Genomic DNA, 16426 nt, shown 5'->3' on the forward strand with positions numbered 1-16426 from the left:
ATAATTCGTTTAGAACTTCTTGGAGTATACATATATTTTTTTTAATTTTTAATATTTTCATTTGGGTACGAAAAATTTTGATATTTTCAGTGGAATATTTTAATAGTTTCTAATTAGCCAATGATTTTATTTTTATTTATTTATTATTAATTATAAGAAATAGCTTCTACCGTTGTGAAATTATAATACATAGTTTGGTCGGGTCTGCTTTTAATCTTAAACTAATCGAGGCGTATGAAATTTTTTGTGTGTCTGGTTTGAAATTTATATTTAATATTTCTTATCTCTAATGACAACTATTTTCTTAATTATTATGTTTTGATTTAGCTTGGTAAAATTGTGTTTTAGTTTTGAAGATTAAAAAATTGTTATATTTGTGTGATCTCATCAATATATCTCATGTTTTATTGTTTAAAAACAAAATACTTGTATTCTTAAAAAAATCCATATTTCGGGAAATTATTTTTACTACATTGAGCTCTGTCGAATTTTATCAATAAATACCTTCATTTATAATTATAATTATACATATTGGCCCATAATCATAGTCAAACACTAAAGTCGGTTCTTTTTAGAAACAACTTTAAAATAAAAACCAGCTTTTAATTATTTTGCAACTATATTCAAAATTAAAGTATGTTTTAAATTGAACCGACTTTAACTGGGTGCCACCGCAATTGTAGAAAATGTTTTCATACAATATACAACAAAATACAGACAAGTGGCAACGCTGAACAGCTGACATACAAAATTAAAAAAAAAACAAAAAAGGTAAACAATAAAAGTAACCGGGACAACTAAAGAAAAAAAGTTGTTTGTTGTGGAAAAATAAAATATGTAAGATGAATATCATAATTAGAATATTTTGGTACTAATTTTATTGATAACTGTTCAATAATTGCAAAATCTCTACCAATATCTTGTAACTTAAACATTTTTTACATTCTGCAGAACTTTTTTACTTGGTGAAGAACAGCTGATGCTGTTGTTAAACGAGTTAATAACAGCTTCAGCTAGTTTTATATTTAAAGTCGACTTCAACGTCAGAAGTATACTTTAACTCGTCTATGATAGACCTAAAGTCCACTCTTGAGTAAAGTCGAGTTTAATTCTCTTAAAGTATTATTTATTTCTGACTATGATTAGGGCCATTATATTTTCATGCACATTCCCAATCACAAACTTCAACCGTCCTTAATTGTATAGAAAATTTTGAAAATTATTATCTGATTTTGTAACAATCTCTGAAAAATTTGATAACAATGTGTAAAAAATACAACACTAAAAGCATATACACATTACAACAACAAGATAGCAAACAGTATCAAAGTTGAAAATTATGTATTAGAAAACGTCAAATGTGTTCAAAGTTGTCCAAATAGCTTAGTTTGGTATTGAGCGTTGTCATGATTCCAAATGACAGACATACATAGCTCTTTCGATCCACTTTACTATTCGTTTTATTATCATCAGACAAAAAATACGACTGCAACATGTTTTTAATTATTTGGGGGATTCAAACGGGCTGCTATTAAGTCATATTGTCATAATGTCCTAATAATATTATGATAGTTTAAACAAATTGTTGTTGTGCTTCAAAAAGTGAAAAAGTTTTATTTTATGACAAAACAATAAACATAAGGACTGAGCTCGAAAAAACCTTAACACACGTTTTTCAATAAAACTTTTAACACAAGTTACCTTTGTAAAGCATATCAGTTATTATGTTTAATGTCAATTATGTTCATTTGTACTAAAATTATTAAATATTTTCAACAGAACCCTACGACCAAGTTGGCCAAACAATCAAAGGTCTGCTGCCAAACTGATTCCAATGTTATTAAACAGTACAGAGAGAACTTGTCCGTTGATAGAAAACCTGGTTCATGTAGAAGGAATGGTCCACATGATGTTTCTAAAGCCAATAAATAAAAAGCATTTTCAAAAGAGCTCCCAACACATCCGGTAGGAAAGCAGTCCCGTTAGCTCAGTACTCGGACTATTTGGTACGAATCGTTAAAGCCAATGCGGGTTTAAAAACATACAAAGAACTTTGCTAATAATTTAGAGAGGAAATTGAAGCAAAATTTTATACAAAAAATATACCAGCTGCATAATGGATGGACGTACGTATGGAACATTTTTCGTAGCTGATTTTCGAGGGAATGTTGAAAAAAAATTTAAGACTCAAAGCAGAAAATGTTCCCAAAAAGTTCTTGGCATGACAAACAATATGCAGCTGCAGCAAAAGAAGCTAAAAATTTGTTACAGAGGGCTCTATAAATACCGAAGTTTACATCAAGGAATGTTTACAAAAGAGGATGCTTCCATTCATAAGACTTCTTAATGTGTTCACTTATTTTTGTACTGATTTGGTATCCTGTCACTATGGTAAACATGGTTTTGAGAGAGAGGCAAATCCTTCAAACTGCCTGGAGCTAAGCCCAGTGGACTGATATTGGGATATTGTTAAAAGGTAATTGAAGAGCACAAAAAAGTTGTTCAAAATTGTGGTAGATTTTAAACAGTGACAGAAAGTTCAATAAAGACCTTAACGGAAGTTGTAATATAAATACCGTAGTTTACATCAAGGAATGTTTACAAAAGAGGATGCTTCCATTCATAAGACTTCTTAATGTGTTCACTTATTTTTGTACTGATTTGGTATCCTGTCACTATGGTAAACATGGTTTTGAGAGAGAGGCAAATTCTCCAAACTGCATGGAGCTAAGCCCAGTGGACTGATATTGGGATCTTGTTAAAAGGTAATTGAAGAGCACAAAAAAGTTTTTCAAAATTGTGGTAGATTTTAAACAGTGACAGAAAGCTCAATAAAGACCTTAACGGAAGTTATAATAATAATTTCAATCAAATGAAAAAAAATCTCTTATAATTTGTTTACACAATTCACAATAGAAACCATTAATTGAAATATAGAACTATAGACTGATTCCACCTTTGCGTGGTTTATAAAATATTTTACACTTGCTCAGCCTCAACGAACATGTAGACAAATCCTCTGAAGGGTTTTGTAATGTTGGTTAGAATTCTAGTTTCAGATTTACAATTCCGAATCCTTATGTTCTGCCTCAACGAACAAATGGCCAAATGAAACGGCTACAAAAATTTACGTCGCCTCAGATTAGTGTACGATTCGGCAGGTTTACAATATATATATACACATTTTATTATCATAACACTTAAATATGTAAACACGTGTAGATACTTTTATTATTTTAATTTTGTATAACAATATGTATGTTCCAAAAGTAGCTTTGATCAATTTATTATAACTTGAAATAAATTTTTTGAATTTACATTTATTTTTTAGGAAACTTTTTACATATGTAAATATAACAATTAATTTTCTATCAACCAATTATTTGTCATTCATTTCATTAACGACTTTTTAAACACTAACTAACTCAAACTTACCAATTTTTAACAAAAAACTAATTTGGTTAATTGTAAAGACTTTATAGATTTAAAATAATAAAAATCATAGATTTTTGTAGTGAGATCATTATGTGTTGTAATACAAAAGATTATTATTTTTTTTAAAAAAACAAAAACAATAAATAAAAATTCACACCTTTTAACTATTGCTTTTGTAGAGGTAAAGATTTTATAACTTTTTTTACACTAAAGATTATTGAGATTTTATGCTTTTGTTTAGCTTTGTTATTATTATTATTATATTTTCAGTTTATACATGTAGTCAAAATTTGAATATAAACAAAAATTAATATAAACACAAAAATACACAAACTGAAATTGAAAAAATGCGAATATAGAAACGAATAAAACGCGAATTACATATTTTTTTTGTTATTTTTAGTTTAAATCTTAAAACGTTCTTATCGTTTGTAACAAGCCGTTATGCCGGTAAAAAGCCAACTAAATATAAAAAAATATTTGCTAACATTTATCAAGCTTTTACTACCAATTCAAGCAAACTACCAAACACCCAGACAAACAACTAACCAGCCAGTCTACAGCTAGAACCTTTCAAACAAGCTGGTAGAAAAAAACGCGAAAAAACCCTAATAAAAAATACAATAAACAAAATGAATTAATGACGTTTTAGAAAAAATCACAAATATGACGTTACAGTTCTATAGTCATTCGTTTGTTTCTAGTGAGAATAAGAGTGAAAAAAACCCAAAAGCAAATATGTACATGTTGGAGAATTCATTGTTATTGTATTGAGGTGTTTTAGCAAAGCCCCTCTATTTTATTACCTAATCTTCTCTAGAGATGAGAAAGACAAAAATCGCGGGAAAGCTTTGTTTTTTGTTATAAAGTTTCTTAAATATAAAATTGTTTGAATTGTGATTTTTTAAAAAGGTTTATTACATGCTCGTGTATGTATCGATGGATGTGAGTGTTTGTTGTAATTGCAGGGATTGACTAACTGGTTTTTGTAATTTACGTTAAATTAAATGACAACACAGATGTTTGGTAATACCTAAAAACTAATGACGTTTTTTAACTAAAGTACTCTATTAAATGTTATGAGGTATTGTGAGCTTTAATAAAACTAATAAATATTAAATAGAAAAATTAATCACTTGATATTTTACATTGCAAATTTTGTGTTTATTAAAATTTATTAAAATCTTCCATTAGATGCTAATAAAACTACAGCCTCCTTTGATCAACAATTTCTCTGATGGATTATTTACGATATTGAGAACCTAAGTGGCCAACAACTTTGAACCGATGATATTTACGATTAATCTGGATATCTTTTAAGAAATTTTACAGGATTTCAAAACTCATTTTGAAATGGTTTGTTGAAAACATTTTTGAAATCTGTTAAGGCAGTTTTTAAGGTGACCATACATCCTCTTTTTTAGAGGACAATCATATATTTTAACTGGCTGTCATCTATAAAATTCGTGTCCCCTATCTGTCATCTTTTTCCATAATCTGCCATCTTTTGTCATCTTAATTTTTAAAAGCATGATCTATATTTATTTTAATAAATGAAAAAACAAAAAAAAGGTTTCCACACATTATTGCTGCATTTAGGGTTAATTTCCATTTTTGTATTGTAAATACTAGACTTTATGCTATATTTTTTTGTCTTTTATATCTCGTTAGAACGACGACATTTCGATTATTTTAATTTATGTAAAAAATTAAATTTCAAAAGTATAGTAATTATTTAATGGCAAAATTTTTACTAAAACTGAAGAAATGCATTTCTTTCCCTTGTGAAACAGCGTCGTTGCGTCACCAGTTAACGTTATCCTATCACTCAACGTGTTTCAACAATACATAGAAAACTTCTAGTGAGGAGACATTATTTTCGTCCACACAATCTTGGAGAACTCTAATATACATACGTACATGTGAATGTAATTTTTTCTGTAAAATATGTAAAAAAATTTTAATTCAAATACATTTTTGACTTTTTTCTTTATGTCATCTATTTTCGTTTTCAAAATCTGGTCGTCTTACAGTTTTAAATACTATTTATTTGGTTTCTGAAATACAATTAGAAATTCCTGAAATACAAATGGAAAATTCTGAAATACATATAATTGGAATATTCTGAAATTCTATAGGAAATTTCTGGAATACAGTTAGAAATTTCTGAAATAAAATCGGAAATGGCATAGTATATTGAAACTATTTTTAGTAGTAGGATGTCTGAGAATGAGCATATCGGAACAGTGGGTGTGGTTCCTTTCATACAAGGCAAATATTTGTTATAGAATATCTAGAAAAGAAAGTGAAGCTCTTAAAACTGAACTTCAGTTTTTACGTATTTAAAATATTAATAAGAAGAATTAGAATAGTGAGCTTGGCACATCATATACAAGGTAGAGCTAGTGAGAGTATAAAAATGTTATTTGAATCATGTTGTTTCCATTGCACAGTGGGGCTGAATCAAAATTTTTTGGAAATAAATCTGGCATTTGTAAACGGCAGGTCCGATCGGGATAAAATTTGACGTGGGTGTAGCCAAGAAGTATTCGAGTTTAAAAGTTGCCCTTCAAATGCAGGGGCGGCGCTATGGGGGCTCAAAGCAGGGTACCATCGACATGCCATTTTTTGTTTCCCATCCGATTTAAAAGATTTTTCTATTTTTGGAAAGCGCTCGGCTAGGTCTTATTTGTATTACACTTTTTCATATTTAAGTATTTAATGTCAGAACCAATTGACTTGTAGTTGAATCAAATATAAACAAAATTTAGAAAATTTTTTTATTATGGAAATGTGCAATATTTTTGAAGGACGGAGTTGTAAAGTGACATATTTTTGAATCTACACATATAACATTTTTACACAAATAAAAAAATAGTTCGGAACAAATGTGTACACTATAATTAAGATTATTTTTTCTTTATAAAATACTAAAACAATTAACTTTATAATTATTTTTAATAATTTAAATTTTTTAAAAAAAAGATTAATAAATAAAATCTAATCAATTTATATTGATTTGCACAAAAATGTTGGTACATTTTAAAAGGAAACTGTTAAAATGAAATTGTTGTCCCTAAATTATTAAGAATTATATGATCTTTCAAACTGCATTGTTAGTTTTTTTCATTTTCATAAAAAATTTAAAAGTTATAAAGCCTTATTTACAAATAATTATGAAAAATTACGAAAAATTTAAATGTTGACAAAGTTATGAAGAAAACTCCAAAAAAGGCCGACAAACCCAATTTTTGGCAAAAACTCGACTTGAGCAACCTCTAAACCTCTTACGAAAAATCTGAAAAAAAATCTCAAAAATACTTTACCATATAAACTTTCAAATTATGCTTGAGCCATATCTAAAAAAGGAAAAAAAGATCGAACAAAATAAAACAACATAAATATATAATCCTAAATATCTCTTGCACTAAAAGAGATACCACCAATATTTCGATATGTTACAAATGGAATGACAAATTCAATATACACCCCATTTTATGGATGGTGGGTATAAAAATAGCAGCTAAAACTATGACCTCACAATATTCTTATTTGCTCGTTAAAAAAAAAACTTAATTATTAACCTCTAACTAGCTGTATTTTGAATTTTTTTTCTATTTATGAAACTCATTAATTTCTTTATATTGTCAATTTAAAAAAAAACTCTCTATATTATTTTGAAATATACTATAGTCGTATTTTATTAATATTTTTATAAAAGTACTTGAAATGAAATGTTTAAATAAAAATTATTTTAAAAGGGTTTTTTCCCTCATGTTCATTGTTTTACTCATAGCTAATTGCCAATAATTTCTTTTTGATTTATAATAAGTAGTTTTATTTATAAATATTTTAGTTAGTATGTGTTTTTACTACAACTGTTTATAAATAATTTACTACTGAATTACATTTGATATGTTGTGCATTTTTGTGAAAAAAAAAATCACATTTTCATTCACATTTCATGTCAAGTCATTGGTTTTTCCACAATTTAGAAAATATTCGTCACTAAATATTAATTAATAGCTTTATTATTATTTTTAGTACTTTTATTTCGTATTCATTTTGCTAATTTATATTTTCAATTCAGTTTTTATGACTTGATTACTGATGTTTATGTGAGCGTATGATTTGTGCCTAAAGTAGTTTAGTTTTGTTGATTTTAAGTGCAGTTTGTTTGGTAATTAACAGCTGTGTGGTTTACAATGCACTGGGAGAAATACTAAATCAATTATTTGTAAAATACAATTTTTGTTTGAAAATAAGGGAATTTTATAATACATAAATTTAAAGAGATAGTTTTTTTACAAAAATCATTGGTTATAAAGGCCATTGTTAGAGAAGTCTTGATAAATTATTTACTTGTTTGTTTTCCTATAATCAGTATTATGCTTCATTAATAGATATGGTAAATAGGATAATTGTGGAATTGAACTTCTAGATCAACGGATACTGAGGCAATACCCATGATTCTAGAATGGATCAGTTTCAACTTTATATAAAGGAATAGCAGATTATACTAAGACAAAAATGTCAACTCCTAATCTCTCCAATTCATCGCTATTTCACAAATTTTAATATGATGAAATTTGGCTCTGAAGATATGGAGATTATGAAAGGAAGTGCAGTGTTCCAGATAAAACGTCATAATATTCACGAGTTGAGTGTCATAAAGATACAATTGGTCGTGATATCTCTAAATAGACCAAAGTTTAAAACTCTTTTGCATGCAGTATCGGCAACAAACCTATCATACTCATTTTAAAATATCAATTATGTTTATTTTGCACGACTAGGCGGGATTTTGCAAAAGAATCTATAACTTATTAATTTGTATTGTATTAGAAATAAAAAATATTTGCGAAAAACAAAATAAAATCAAGGTAAAAACGAAAATTTCAAAATTTAAACTTACATTTTTTTTAAGTATAAAACAAGTATGAAAGTATTGTCGGTCCAGCCCGACCATATGATACCCTAAACCGAGAAGATGATTATAAACTGTTCTCTTTTAAAATGTATATGGGAGCTATGACTCTTTTATTTGAATACCAACATTTTTAGGAAATCTATACTCGATAATATGATTTTCGGAAGTGGGCCTCATATGGGAGCTATGACTAATTATGGACCGATTATCACAAAATTTGGTGATGCGTGTTAGACTAACATAAAACGTATTTGTGCTGAATTTATAACTAAGATATTTATGAGAGCTTACCTAATTTCAGATAGGGCAATCGTATGGGGGCTAGGAGAAATTATTTATTATTATAGACCGATTCTAGCCGAATTAAATAGGCTTCCTCCTTAGAGCAATAGAAAAGCTCGTACGAAATTTTGTTCAATTATCTTGAGATTGCGACGGACTGTCGACTCAGAAAGTGATTCTGAACAGATTGGTATACTTTAAGGTGGGTGTTGGGACAATATTTTTGCACGTTACAAACATCAGCACTTACCCAATATACCAACTCCAATATGGTGGTGTAGGGTATAAAAACCTAGAGAAATAAACCGTACTTTCTTTAAATTCCTAATTTCTTTACAACAGAAATTATTGAAATCTATTCATATTTGTAAAAGTTAAAAGATGTTCAAAGTTTTGCAGATCAGAGATGGTGAAATGTGACACCCTATATTTGACCTTCTATTCTAGCATGGTAATAACAGATTTCGGTTTCTGAAAGCCTATGTTCTTATGAACCATTATTTTTTACATCATGTTGCAATGTGAACATTATATGGGAGCTATGACCAATTATGGACCGATCGTCACAAAATTTAGTAGGCGTGAGTTTAGTTTATATAAAACTTATTTGTGCTTAATTTGGTTTAGATATCTTTATAACTAAGATATTTATGAGATTCCAACAAAATTCAATAGGCTTCGTTCATGTGACAATAGAAAAGCTTGTACCAAATTTTATCTTTGAAATTGCGACTTGTAGTTTGATTACACTATGGTGTTGTAGGGTATAAAAATCATTTTGTGTACACAAAAGTTTTTGTTTGCTTTATATAACTCAGGAACGGTAAAAGCAAATTCAAATTATTAAGAATTAATTGAAAAAGTTATAAAGCCTTACACAGATAAAATTATATTTCAATTCAAACATTTATCCCATATTGAACTGGTTTCAATTATTTCATAATTGAATCAAGTATTCATTTGCTCAAAAACTAAATTTCTTGATATTTTCTATTGAATTTTGAGTTTTGAATTTGATTATTTTGACAATTGAATATACAATTTTCGTTATTGGTTGAATTTCAAATTCAAAAATTATTGAATAGATAATTTTCGTAATTGAAACACAAAAAATAACAAAAATGTGTTTTCAATTACGAAAATTATCTATTCAATAATTTTTGTATTTGAAATTCAACCAATAACGAAAATTGTATATTCAATTGTCAAAATAATCAAATTCAATTTTAAATATATTCTGAAAGTTTTACTAAAATCGGAAAACGTCAACCCTTAAATCGAGAAGATCAAGGGTCAAATTTTTTAATACTTGGAATTTCTCATGGAAAAATAGCGAAATGTTATATATTTTTTTGGCATTTTTTCCACCTCAAAACTAAATCGCAAATCGACACGGGTTGCAATCATGATAGAAGGACAACATTTCATTTCCTAATGCGTTTTTTGGGACACTCTAGTGAACAGTAGTTTAAAATATATATATATTATGTGCTATAGTAGTATTTAAAACTTTGCCATCTATCCAAAGAAAGGCTTCCACAGATATTCAACACATGACAGTTGTCAAAAAGTAATATCGAACCGTATGGTTATTTCTATGTTCTATAACAATTTTTAAATAGTGTCGGTTTGCAGAGCGAGAGAAAATAGGCAACGAGTGTGATAAATATGGATCTTTCTTTCAAAACCAAAATCATTTTGATTTTTTTGTTGTTGTTTGAAGCCTGCTGATTCATATCTATATATAATTTCAAACTAAATAAAAAAACCATGCCAAATTAAAACTTTTTAAACGATTGCTGTTTTAACAGTGTAACGGCATTATTAATTATAAAATTAGAGTAGTTTATGCTGCCAAAGTGTGGTTGACTTTTTTTTTTGTACAATTTTATTGTTTTCTAATGCGATTTTTATGTATGCATTTAATTTGGAATTTTTATTTAAATATTTAATAGGTTATAAACTATTTTGTCATGTATTTTATAACACAATTTTAATGTTTATTTGCAATAACAGTAAAGATAAAATAAATGTGAAACAAAATACTTTTTTGCTGTTTTTATAATACAAGCGAGTACTTTGAGGTGAAATTTTGTATTGTTAAAATAACAAAACACATGTATAATTTCCATTCAAAATACTCGCTTGTATTATAAAAACAGCACATTATTGTTTAAACTACGTAAATTTGAGATAAACGTTTTAAGTTTTAAAATTGATTTTTATAAGACCACTAGCTGAACCCGGTCCGCGTTGCTGGCCCTAAGAAAACATCTGTTTTATATTGCACATCGTTTTTAATATACAGTGTCGGACAAAGTCGGTGATCCAACCTTCAATGTTAATACATATGGTGGCATTCCGGCTGGTTCCAATGAATTCAAAAATTTAATATGATAATCGACGGCTTGTTCTTCGTTCATCTATTTGTATTTGATTGTTTCGCCAGGCAGTTTAAATTGTATTTGCTTATTGAGCTTGTTAACATCATAATTTGTTGGTGCCAAAATTGCATGTTCCCACAGCCAATCCGAATTGTTGTAGTTGGTTATAAGATTTGGGAATACTTTGTCGACAACTTCTTGAATATTCATTTCCATTTGGCAGAAGTCCGGGAATGAAATCTCATTTGTGGAGGAATCAATTGGAATTTTACCATTTCCGATGTCCGACAATCGCATTGAGAAAGCTTCGGCAGAAGGATATTGCAGCAAATGCACACGCATGTTCGTTGATAGCGTTCGGCTTATGTAGCTTCATTTCCAGTGAAATAAATTTGAAGGAACTTCGTACTTGGGAAGCGTAATCCAATTCCGTGGTACATTTGGCCTTGAACTTTAAAGGTGGGCATGAAACCGACGTCATTTGAAAGCATGAGTTGTTCTTTTGGATATTTTGAAGGAAGTGTTTGAAAATAGGAAATGTAACTTAGAAACAGCTCAGACGGCTCAATAACTGGTGGCAGAATAACTTTACCGTTCGAACAGCACATTCCCGGGGATTCCTTAAGGAACTTCAAAATGCTGCAATGTAAGTATAGTTTGTTCATTGCGCCAATCAATATATCCTTGTGATTCCTGTTTAACATTATAATGAAAGATGAAAACGGATACAAGTGTATTTTTTGGCGAAACCGCACTGTGGGTAAAATCGATTTCTTGCAAAAAGTGAAAATTACAAAATTTTGAGTTGACTCTCTTTAGAGGAACCAGTACCAGTAATTTAATATAAAACAAGTAAGAAAGTATGGTCGGTCAAGCCCGACCATATAATACCCTACACTAAGTAAAAGAGCAAAAACATTTTTGTTTTAAAATTTCAATAATTTATATTTTTGAGTGATTTTCGGAAGTGGGCATTATATGGGAGCTATGACCAATTATGGACCGATCACCATGAGATTAGGTCGTGTGGTTTATGTCTATATGGAAGTTTACTATGTTGAATTTTGTGAGTATACCAACAATTTTAAGCGATTTATGCACTTTAAAGTGATTATCGGAAGCGGGTCTATATGGGAGCTATGACTAATTATGGACCGATCGTAACAAAATTTGGTGAAATGAATTTTGTATATATAAAACTTATTTGGAGCGGAATTTGTGTATATACATATATAAATTAAATATTTATGACCGATAAAGTCAAATTTCGGAAGGAAATTTGTATGGGGGCTAGGTGAAATAATGGACCGATTTCATCCAGTTCCAATAGACTTGGTCCTTGGGCCGATACCAAATGTGATCGAAATGTCTTCAAAACCTGTACTCTGCGCACAAGGTTTACATGGACAGCCAGCCAGCCAACCAGCCAGACGGGCGGACGGACAATATTTAATCGAATCAGAAAGTGATTCTAAGACGATCGGTATATTTTTGGGCGTTACAAACATCTGCATAAACGCACTATACCCTCCCCACTATGGTGGTGTAGGGTATTAATACGATTTTGTTCACTATATTTCGATATCAGCAATGATATCCTTATATTAAAGTCTTCATTATGAGTAATAATTCTTTAAATTTAACCATAAATCCCAATGTTCGCTATTCATTAACTTAATTTCACATTAATAAAGCTATAAATCAAAATGACTTTGAAGAAAAACGTTATTTCTTTTCTTAATAATTTAAAATTCTAAAAGTTGATTCTATATAATTAACGTCAGTTAATGAAAACAACTCTAATTAGAATATATTTCACAGTGAGATAGAGAAAAACACTTCCTTGTTGCTATTTTCAAAAGAAAACTCATGCAATTTTCTTAGAAACTCAACCATATTCTTTGACAATCAATACAACTAATTAAGATATTGTTTATGCCAAGTTAACAGCATCGCTAAATTGTAATTTATGTGAGCGTTTCTAATGTTATAGACACTGAGAGTCAACCGAAAAAACAAATCATTCCATTTATTTTGTCTGCTTATAAAAATAGAATGAATAACAATCATGTCAAATGCACCCATTATTCCTTTTGTGTTCATACATTTCATTATAGTACTGGTTTAAGTGCAAAGATTATATTTATAGAATTGTAATCTTTTGGTTGGTTTTGCTGGCTAACGATCATAAAGAATTCAATCAAGATATTTAATCGTACACAAGTGTAACGAATTGTCGATACATTGTTGCTTTATGTTTTAATGAAATGCACTTCTGACCAACATAAAATACATATATGACGTTGTTTCTCTGTATTTAATTTAAAATTTATACGATAACCTACTTCAGGTATTTCAGAGTAAGTATAAGGTGTAATTATGTGGAGGCGAAATAATGTCTTTAATATGTATTTCTTGTACTAAGACAAAGTCTCCCCTAAAATGATAAATCCAATTTGGATATGTCAAAATTGACAGCTCTTAAATTTTTAGCGGTTGTGCATATTATGGGTGACCGATTTGAAATTGGAAGAATTCAGGGAAATTTTGATCACAAATTTCTTAAAATATTAAAAATTATACGCACATAAATTAGATACCTAGAAAACAATCTGTATTAAATATTAGAAAAATATATATGTTTAAGATGTAATTTTAAAAAATTTTAAAAACTAACTTTTATCGAAGCGGTCCCTATGCTAAACTATAATGGGTACAACAGAAATGCACTATGCATATATGTAAATTTCGTAGCCCTGATCTAGACACAATTTTAATTAACTATGCAGGGTATTTTAAAGTCGTCTATATTTTGTGACTTTTAATTAACAATTAACATATTAACAATTATATTTTTCTTATACAATCATTTACCCCCATTAACACGACGTCTGGTTAGGCCTTAACTAATAGTTATACTGTCGGTTAAAATTATTTTTGTATGAAAACTGTCAGTATAACTATTAGTTAAAACATAACCAGACTTCGTGTTACTGGGGGTTATACATATATATTTAAGAGTAATAACAATTATTACACATATAAATATGATTAAAAAAATCCAGCATGTCATTTCTAAACAGCTGCTTTATTTTACAAACAATTGCAGACAGACACCAGCTAAAACAGGTTAAAATTATTTAAGGATTGTTTCCACACATATAAAAAACACTAAACACAAACAATTTAGTTTTTTAATGATTTCTTAACTAATTCAAAAATTATATAAAAAAACAACAAAAGCTACAAGTGACATATTGCTGTCGTGATTCAATTGGTTTTTACCCAACAATTGTATCGTTTTATTTTTAGCATTTTTTCTGCATTTATTACTATTGTATAAATTTCTAAGATAAAACAATAACAACAATAATGAACTGAAATTTAATATGTTCTCTTAATGATCAGGAAGCTTATGGAATTTCCATAGTGATCTAATTTATCAAATACCTGTACCATGATTTTTTTTTTGTTTTTTACTATTTATTGTAAAAATAAATATTAAACATATTTTGGGTTTTTAGACATTTATTGTTGTTTTTTTTTCTAGTTGTAGTGTGAAACTGTTGTTTTAACACCTTTTTTATAGCCGGATCGATTGTCAAGTTGGTAGGTTGGAATTTTTTTTTTAATTATTTTAGAGTCACCTGAATGGAAATAAATTTATGTTTTTATTGCATTTATTTAAAATATTGAAAAAGCTTTTAATAGTGTTTTTTTACAATATAACAGGTTTTTTTAAAGAGACTTTAATGATTAAAAAATTTTCCTTTAATTGTTGGGTTTGTTAAAATGGTCTGACCCTCTGTCAATTTGACAATAAGTTATTATTTCCTGTATGCAGCTAAATTTGTGGTGATTTATTTTCTGGCAAAAATTTTTCCCATTTACATGCCATTTGCATTTTTGTGGTCATTTCCAAAAAAAAATTTTAATTTTTGAAAGTGTAATTTTTAAACTTGTTTGGTACAAACTATAGCGTGGAGTTTAAAATTGTTGCTATTTAGAAAAGTATTTAATATTTAAGGCATATAAATGAAATAAAAACATAAATCATTTTATAAACTGATGTTTGTAACATTCAAAAATATTAGACAGATATATTATCAGAATGTCTTTCTATTTAACGATGTTTGTCTGACTGACTGACGGAAAATTAAAAAAAAAACGATTTTGAGTTTAACCAAAAAGTCACTCTGATCCTGTTTTATATTAAAGAAACCAAAAATTTAAAGAAATCCGAAACCGGTCGATTTTACAATGATGAAAAATTCAGTTGACCAGTTTTCGGTTTCGGATATTCTACTGTCCATTCAATTGCAACTTCGTCATCGCGCTGATGATAGAGTGGATTTGAATAATTGTGCTAAGGTCCCATAGGTGAGAAAGGCGGATGACAGCAACATTTGCTATTCAAATTCATTTTATTGGAGACTGGGGTCATGCTGCAACAGACAAACGATACGATTTATAGGTATCATTTAACAATTCCTTTAATCGTGAATTATGAATTTAGTTTAGGTTAAGTAGAGCGCTTAAATGGTCCATATCCATTTTGTATTCCTAATATATTCCAAGTTTGTCATAGTGTCTATATGAAAGTGTTCGTCTCTAGTTCGACTAATTTATTGGGTTTTCTTCACGTTTTAATTAGCATCCTTACTTAAGTTTTGATTTAATAAGCAAAACATACATTGCCAATTCAAAATTAAATAAAATAAAACATTTAGTTTTTTGCGAATTAACAGAATTAATTGGAATCTAACGAAGATAGAACAAAATCTAATAGAAATTGAAGCCATTTCGATACAAATTACAAATTGAATAATTTACTCTAGGCGGGAATTCCCGGAATCCCGGGAAATTAATAAATTAATCCTGATTTCCCGGGAAGTGAAAAAGTGAGGGGAAAAGAAAAACTGTAATTGCTACAGATAATATTCCAGCGTTTCGTCCTCCTTTTCAAACGCTCTGCAGATGGTGTCGTTGGATATCCAGTTCTCTATATTCAGTTAATACATTTACTAGTCTGCTGAGTGTTGGTCTATTTAGGTTTAGAATTTCCTTTGTCTAGGTTTGAGTTTTCCTATAGATTGTCGGTCATTCTGACGACTTTAGGAGTGCGAATTTACGTGTCACTTTTATTGATAACAAGACTTCATGTTGCACAGTGCGGCAAAATCAAAATTTTAAAATTTGAATGGACCCTACAAATGCTCCAGGGGCAATTTTTTTTATTATGAAACAGTGCAATATTTTTGAAGGTCGGAGTTTTAAAGTGGCATATTTTTGAATCAAATTGATATATTTTTTTAAGACTAAAAATTAACTTATCCAAACAAAAAAAATAATTCGAAATAAATGTTGATGAAATTGTAATGTTTGCAATCCTATT

The 16426-nt window shown here is 28.8% G+C and overlaps 1 protein-coding gene across 1 annotated transcript in view; it reads right to left on the reverse strand.

Annotated features, from left to right (window-relative positions):
• The window catches only part of Ets98B (DNA-binding protein Ets98B), an 88812-nt gene that overhangs the window by 12289 nt on the left and 60097 nt on the right, over positions 1-16426 (reverse strand). The gene's annotated exons all lie outside the window — the stretch shown is intronic.

Source organism: Calliphora vicina, chromosome 1, assembly GCF_958450345.1.
Source record: "Calliphora vicina chromosome 1, idCalVici1.1, whole genome shotgun sequence".
Lineage (NCBI taxonomy): Eukaryota > Metazoa > Arthropoda > Insecta > Diptera > Calliphoridae > Calliphora > Calliphora vicina.